Source organism: Xiphophorus maculatus, chromosome 7 (assembly GCF_002775205.1).
Source record: "Xiphophorus maculatus strain JP 163 A chromosome 7, X_maculatus-5.0-male, whole genome shotgun sequence".
Classification (NCBI taxonomy): domain Eukaryota; kingdom Metazoa; phylum Chordata; class Actinopteri; order Cyprinodontiformes; family Poeciliidae; genus Xiphophorus; species Xiphophorus maculatus.
In genome coordinates, this window is record NC_036449.1 from 13,464,449 (window position 1) to 13,471,602 (window position 7,154).

The window sequence follows — 7,154 nt, forward strand, 5'->3', positions numbered from 1 at the left end:
AATTTAAAGACGATTCCAGGCTTGATATTTATTTCTCGATTATTAATCAGCGCTTCCCTGAACACAGCGATGGTTGATTGACTAGCTGTACTTGGAGCAAGAGTGGCTAACATGAGTAACAGTTTAGTCCAAAGCCTTTTCTGCTTAAAAGAAAATCTTTAGTGTATGTCAGATACAGCACACATTGCATATTGATCTGTTTAGCTAACGTAAGACTGCGTAGCAGACAGGCTTCAAGGTGTAGAAGTTGTATCAGTACTGCCATTATGCTGTACTTAGCTAACGGGAAGCGTGTGTTTGTGAGACGGCCACGCACGTGACCACGTAGAGTGGGCATCAGCCAATAAAAAGCGGCCCCTCAGGTAAGGTCCATGCAGGAGCTGGTGCACATGATGCTCAGCAGGATTTTGGTCGTCTCACTTCCCAGCTGTGGGTGTTCGTAAGGCACGGTCACGTGTTCAGATCCTCAACGTACTGGGCCAGCTGGCTGCCCTCCACTTCGATCAGATGGCTCTTGTTGTCGGTCGGTGCTTTGGTGGTGTGGGCACCTCTTGACGACTTCTGCCACATGCTCAGTCTTTTTATACACGGCCGTCGCGCTGATGATGGCGCCCTGCGGAGGCTCCTCCTTAACCAAAATCCCGATCAGAGTGGTTTTAGCCAGCTGGCAGAATAGTTTCCCAAGCTTTTCTGAAGACGTGGAGGTGACACTTTTAGTAGTTCCCGAGTCGTTAAATTTAAGCATAAAATCGTGTTGCCCAGCATAATTGGAAACTGCAGGGACAGTTGGGGCAGCAGACACATTTATAGTTTCCTCCTTAATTTCGGGATTCTTCCAAAAATCCATATTCGGACCCGGTAATCCGTCACCCGAAGTCGACAAAAGAACATTGTTCCATAAATCACAGAAGGTGTCCTGACTCAAAGGGAGGCTGAACCCTGGCACGGTCACGCTCTGGCTTTTCGTGTTCAGATCCTCAATGTACTGGGCCAGCTGGCTGCCCTCCACTTCGATCAGATGGCTCTTGTTGTCGGTCGGGTCTTCGCTTTGGTGGTGTGGGCACCTCTTGACGACTTCTGCCACATGCTCAGTGTGAAAAAGGCTGCCTGGCAGTCTGCTATGTTGAGCCCTTTAAGGGGTGGAGTTTAGAGCACCGGTGAGCAGCATGCAGATGAAGAAGGGGAGAAAAGAAAAAAGCAGCTGTAGTTTACCGTTCGTAGTTTGTGAACTTTAACTTGCTGTTTGCAATTTATTGTCACCTTCCGTTGATGTGTGTGCGTGGATATCCGAGTAAGTGATGTTGGAAGTTAATAACATTGTTTATTCAGCAGAGTATTTCAGTTTTGCCCTTAATTACTAGCATGCTTTGTACACGTGTGCACTTAAAAGCTACACAAGGTGGGTTTTTCGTGTCGTGTATTTGTTTAGAAACGGGATGTTTGTGACTATTAATATTGCAGTTATTTAGTATGTGTGAGGTTATTTCAGTCATTTGTTTGGGATTATTCGGACACTGACATTATATTGTTTATCTTTTATAGAACCACACGGTTACGTCAAGTTAGGGAATAAACCGCAAGTTAAACCCATTGGACTGCGACTCTGTTTTCTTCGGAGTTCTAACCGGACTCACCACAGCGATCTGAACTTTTCCACCAGTAATTATAATCCCTATTCTTTACTCAGTCTTTTTATACATGGCCGTCGCGCTGCTGATGGCGCCCTGCTGAGGCTCCTCCTTAACCAAAATCCCAATCGGAGTGATTTTAGCCAGCTGGCAGAATAGTTTCCCAAGCTTTTCTGAAAACGTGGAGGTGACACTTTTAGCAGCTCCCGAGTCGTTAAATTTAAGCATAAAATCGTGTTGCCCAGCATAATTGGAAACTGCAGGGACCGTCGGGGCAGCAGACACATTTATGGTTTCCTACTTAATTTCGGGATTCTTCCAAAAATCCATATTCGGACCCGGTAATCCGTCAGCCGAAGTCGACAAACGAACATTGTTCCATAAATCACAGAAGGTGTCCTGACTCAAAGGGAGGCTGAAGTCTGTGTCCTCCATTCTCCCTTTCACACATTTAACTCTTTTCCACACAGCCGCGTCAACCACCTGCTTTTCTTACCTCTGAAAGCTTTTTTCGTCTTTTTACATTGCTCCACTTCTAACCGCTGCCGTTTCCAGCGTCTCACCGTCGATTCATTCATGCCAAGTTTATGTGCAGCAGCTCCGTTTCCTTCTTTATCGGCCAGCTCGATTGCTTTTAACTCGAAAGCTGCATCACATGCATTTCTTCTTGCATGGACCTTACCAAGCTCTGCCCACAACCGACCCACGTGACCGCAAGTCTCACAAACAAAGTCTGGTCTCGCGACTCTATTAGTGCACCATTTCTACTGGATTTTCACAATATATCAGCTACTACAACGGCCAGAGGAACTAACAAGTTCATGTCATCATCTGGGAGGAGGGGACCTGAAAATAGCACAACTCACTACTGAGCTGTTTCCAAAATTTTATTTTATTATATTAAATTTATATTAAAATGTCTATCTTAAAATATGTTCATTATGTTTTTTTTTTATTATTTAAGCTTTGGAGAACTCTAGTTCAAATATCTAGTTTGATCTTTGATCTAGATTAGCTCTTTGAACTAATAGATCAAAGAGCTAGCGGGTGCCGTGAAGGTGATCGGTGAATGCAGTTTCCTACCCCCAAAAATGACAAAAAAGAAAGAAAACTTATAATTTTCACAGCGAATGGGAGGGGGAATACTCTTTTACAACTGTGAAAGGAACTGTAAGTCTTATTTGCGGGGCCACTGTGGCGACGGCGAAGCGGCACAATGTGGAGAGACACTTCACTACGTCTCATAAAAGCTACAATGCTTACCCACCGGGAAGCGCTTTACGGACAGAAAAAGCCCGTGAGCTAAAGGCAGCTTTGGGTAAGCAACAGTCTTTTTTCACAAGACCGACAAAAAAGTCACAAAAGAAGAAGGCATTTTCAGACGGAGAAGTTCTCAAAGAAGCAATGATTATTATTGCTAACACTGTACTCAAGGATGAGAAAAATGGAACCGATCTGATCTCCACTCTCTCTGACGTACAACTGGGGGCCTCTACGATGGCTAGACGAGTGTCAGTTATGTCTGGTAACTTGGCTGATCAACTGGACCAGGATCTAGCGAGGTGCAGGTGGTTTAGCATCCAGTGCGACGAGTCCGTGGACAGCAGCAATACAGCGCAGCTATTGATTTTTGTCTGGATGGTTTTCAAAGATTTTTCCACCAGAGAGGAACTCCTGACGTTACTCCCCTTAAAGACAACCACGAGGGGAGCTGCCATTTATAAAACTGTGAAAGAGTTTTTCGTACACAGAAAAGTACCGATGGAAAAGCTGGTAGCGTTGACTACAGACGGGGCACCTGCTATGATCAGCCGACATACAGGTTTCATCGCTCACTGTCAAGGTGACTCAGACTTTCCAAAATTTCTGCATTATCACTGTGTGATTCACCACCAGGCATTATGCGCAAAAGTGATCGGCTTTGAGCATGTGATGACTCCCATTGTAAAAATCATAAATAGCATCCGATCCAAAGCAAAACAGCACAGAACTTTCAAGGTGCTATTGGAGGAGATGTCAGCTGCTACACACCGAAATCAGATGGCTCAGCAGGGGTCGAGTTTTACTTCGTTTTTTGTCACTTTTGGATGAAATGAAAGAGTTCATGCAGTCCCGAGGTGAAGACGTCTCACTGCTGGAGGACACAGAATGGACACTTGACCTGGCATTTTTGACGGACATTACTGGTAAACTGAATCACTTGAACTGCGAGCTGCAAGGCAAAGACAAGACTGTCGTTGATATGATAAGTGCTTCAAATTCCTTTAAAGCCAAGATGAACATTTTCACATGTCATTTACAGAGAAAAAACGTGGTGCACTTTACCTCTGTGCAGTCGGTGCTGAAAGACAACACTTCTGCATCTGAGACATTTGAAACAGTTGCAGAAGAGTACTGTGAAGTCATAAACAGACTTGGGCAGGAGTTTGAGAATAGGTTTTGTGGCCTTGATCAGCTTGAGACGCGTGTGTCATTTATTTCCAATCCTTTCATGAATGTGAACACGACATGCTTTTCTGAGCAACTTAGTGCAATGTTCAGCTTGGATGCTGGACAGGTGGAGATTGAAATCATAACATTGCCAAATGACCTCCACCTCAAAAGCCCACAAGCCTGCACCAAACTTTTGGTGTCTTGTTGACACAGAGAAGTACAGTGGTGTTTGCACAGCAGCTAGGAAGGTTGCCAGCCTGTTTGGTTCAACCTATCTCTGTGAATCAGCATTTTCTGACATGAATTTCATTAAGAACAAGCACAGAACACGCCTCACTGACGCACATCTGAAAGACTCACTCACAGTGGGCTCTTTGCACCTCAGCTTCCGCGTTTCCGATCTATTGAAAAAGGCACTTTACACTGGGTGTTTGCAGGGCTTGTCCAAGGTAACAACAGTTAATGACGTACATCGATCCGAAGCCCCGACAATAAGCTGGAGAAAGGTTTTATGATGTACGCCTCGTTATACACAGATACGAAGGTGAGTTTTACTTTCTTTAAACTTTGTGGCTAACATTAGCTTTAGCTTATGCTAGACATTTTTCTTGTAAAAATGTGCTATTTAAATATCTAAACATTTTTCATCATTCATTAACGGACAATGTTTTTACCTTGTTTTCAAGTATATTACGTGCGTTTATTGTCGTTAGTGTCAGAGACCAAGTAACGGGGGATTTTACGGTTGACTTCCATGTTGAATCTGAAATTTGATCTGACAAAAACACAAACATATCGGGTGTGTGTCTGAGCACCTCTCCTGACACTGATTGATTCTGTGTGCCTTCTGCTGTCCGGTTTCTGCCTTGTGTAATCTCATAATCTCCTTAAACATTCAGCTTTTAACCTTAAAGTTTGACATCACATGGGTATACTTGGTCTCAGTCTAGACTGATTCAACACAAAGGAAATCAAATGGGTACTGCCATTCAGGTGTCTCAGATAAAGCCAGAAGACAACAAGACTAAAATACTTAAGTTGACGTTTAAGTTCTGAGATTCATGGTATAATTTGTATTCTTGTTTTGTTTAAAATCACACAGTTATCAAAATAATTACACTATTAAATAAACACATAAGCACAAATATTTACAGAAAAGAATAACACTCTTTAGGCAAGTTAATCAATAAATCAATCAATTGAAACATGGTATTAATTCAACATGCATAAAAGCTGTTCCTTTTTTAGCACTCAGTGGGTTGAGACGTTAAACATGAGAATTAAAGTAAAATTAGTGTGTTCACTTCAGAGCACAGTAGTAAGTCATTGTCTACTTGGTAATTAAAAATGTATGTGTTTTTGGACAATAATCAGAACATGTAGCAAAGGTATAAATCAGCAAGTTAGTTGAAAATGTATGCTGTTGAATTTATATACAAATTAATTTGGCTAAAGAAAACTTTGAAGTACAGTCATACTCAATAAATCAGAATATGTATTCAGATGAGCTAATGTTAAATTGTAATTTAAAATGTCATTTTTTATTAACTACATGGAAAGTTATTGTAATTAACAAAAATTGTTTTTTAAAAATGCATCTGTGTGTAATTAATCTATATAGTGTGTTTCACTTAAGTCTTAAGTGATACATTCTTGCAGTAAATTGACTTTTCAATAATATACTCATTTCTGGAATGGGTCTGTAGGCATTGAAAAATAAAATAAAAAGTCATCCTTTAAAATTCAATGGTGAGTCCATAAAACAGAAAAAAATGATTTTTGGTGTAATAATAAGCACTAAAGGATCCTCCTTATCCATTATTCATTCAACCATTATTTAAGGTTCTACAATATGCAAAATCGTTTTGCTGTCACTGTCTCCTGAACTACATCAACTTCAACTTGTTAAATTTTTTTAGTTTGGTTCCTTTAAATGTTACCTCGAGCGATACAGCTTTACTTCAGCTTCCATCCCACGGATGGCATTTTGATGTTTTGTAACCAATGTGTCAACAGCTTCTAGTGACTCCCCAAGACTTCCTCTGAAAGTGTAGATAAAATACTTAAACCATAGTCATTCAGAGTAAAGGTCAAAGGCCTGTGGGGAAACATTGCGCCCTGCTGCAACACTTAAAAAGCTTGCCAAATGTCTGATTTTCCAATCCTCTATTAGTTCAAGTACAAAAACTAAGTTGCAGAGGCAGAGTGAGGAGAAAGATTGACCCAAAAGCATTTGATATGGCATACTTTGAGGCATCATGGTGATGAATCTTTAATTCTCCAAAGTTAGAAGATTGTAGCCACTTTACCCGGTCCCCTAAATAGAAAATCCAAGGAAACTTAAATCAATCAGAGTTGGGACATTTTTTTCTTGATTTCTACTGAAATGGGATTTTTTTTGTATATGTCAAACTACTAATATTTATTCATTTAAATCTGATATGTCTGCTGACCCCAAATCTACTGGTTAGCTTAACTCTCTTACTATTCATATAGTAAATTCACAGCATGAACAGATTACCAAAAAGTTCTTATTCAGTCAATTATGTTTTGGGCAGAGAAAGGTATAGATTAACTATAAACTCTGATACTATAAAGGGAATTATTTTGTTCTCAAACAAAGCAAAGTATATTAATTTGTCAATAAGTTTAATTTAAACTGACTGCTTAAATTCAATATCTTCACATGATAAATAATGACTTTTGGTTGCAATACAATAAATCACAGCACAGAAAGTTGGATTCGTCCGTAATTTTTTTGAAAATTTAACTGATGTCCAACAAGTACATCTGTATTCTGTACAGGAAATGTAGCAGCTGCATAATGGATTTTAAAGTGAGGGTTTGGAAAATAAGATACGCCTTGTCTTATGTTGGACGCTTTAAGCTATAATAGCGTCTGCTGAGCCCCATCTGCTCTGTGGAATTATTGTACTGTGCATTAAAACATACTCTTACTCCAACTCTGTGGCTTTCAGCGTTTGCTTCAGTTTTCACTTCTGCCTCTTTATGTTGGAGGAAGGCAAGAAGATGGAGAATTCACTGACCACTCACCTCCATTTTCTCTTTTAAATTGCTGCTTTTTCTTGTCCA

General features: G+C 40.6%; 1 pseudogene; it reads right to left on the bottom strand.

Annotated features, from left to right (window-relative positions):
- Window positions 1-358: 358 nt before the first annotated feature.
- On the bottom strand, window positions 359-2,063 carry LOC102226617 (annotated as a pseudogene).
- Window positions 2,064-7,154: the final 5,091 nt, after the last annotated feature.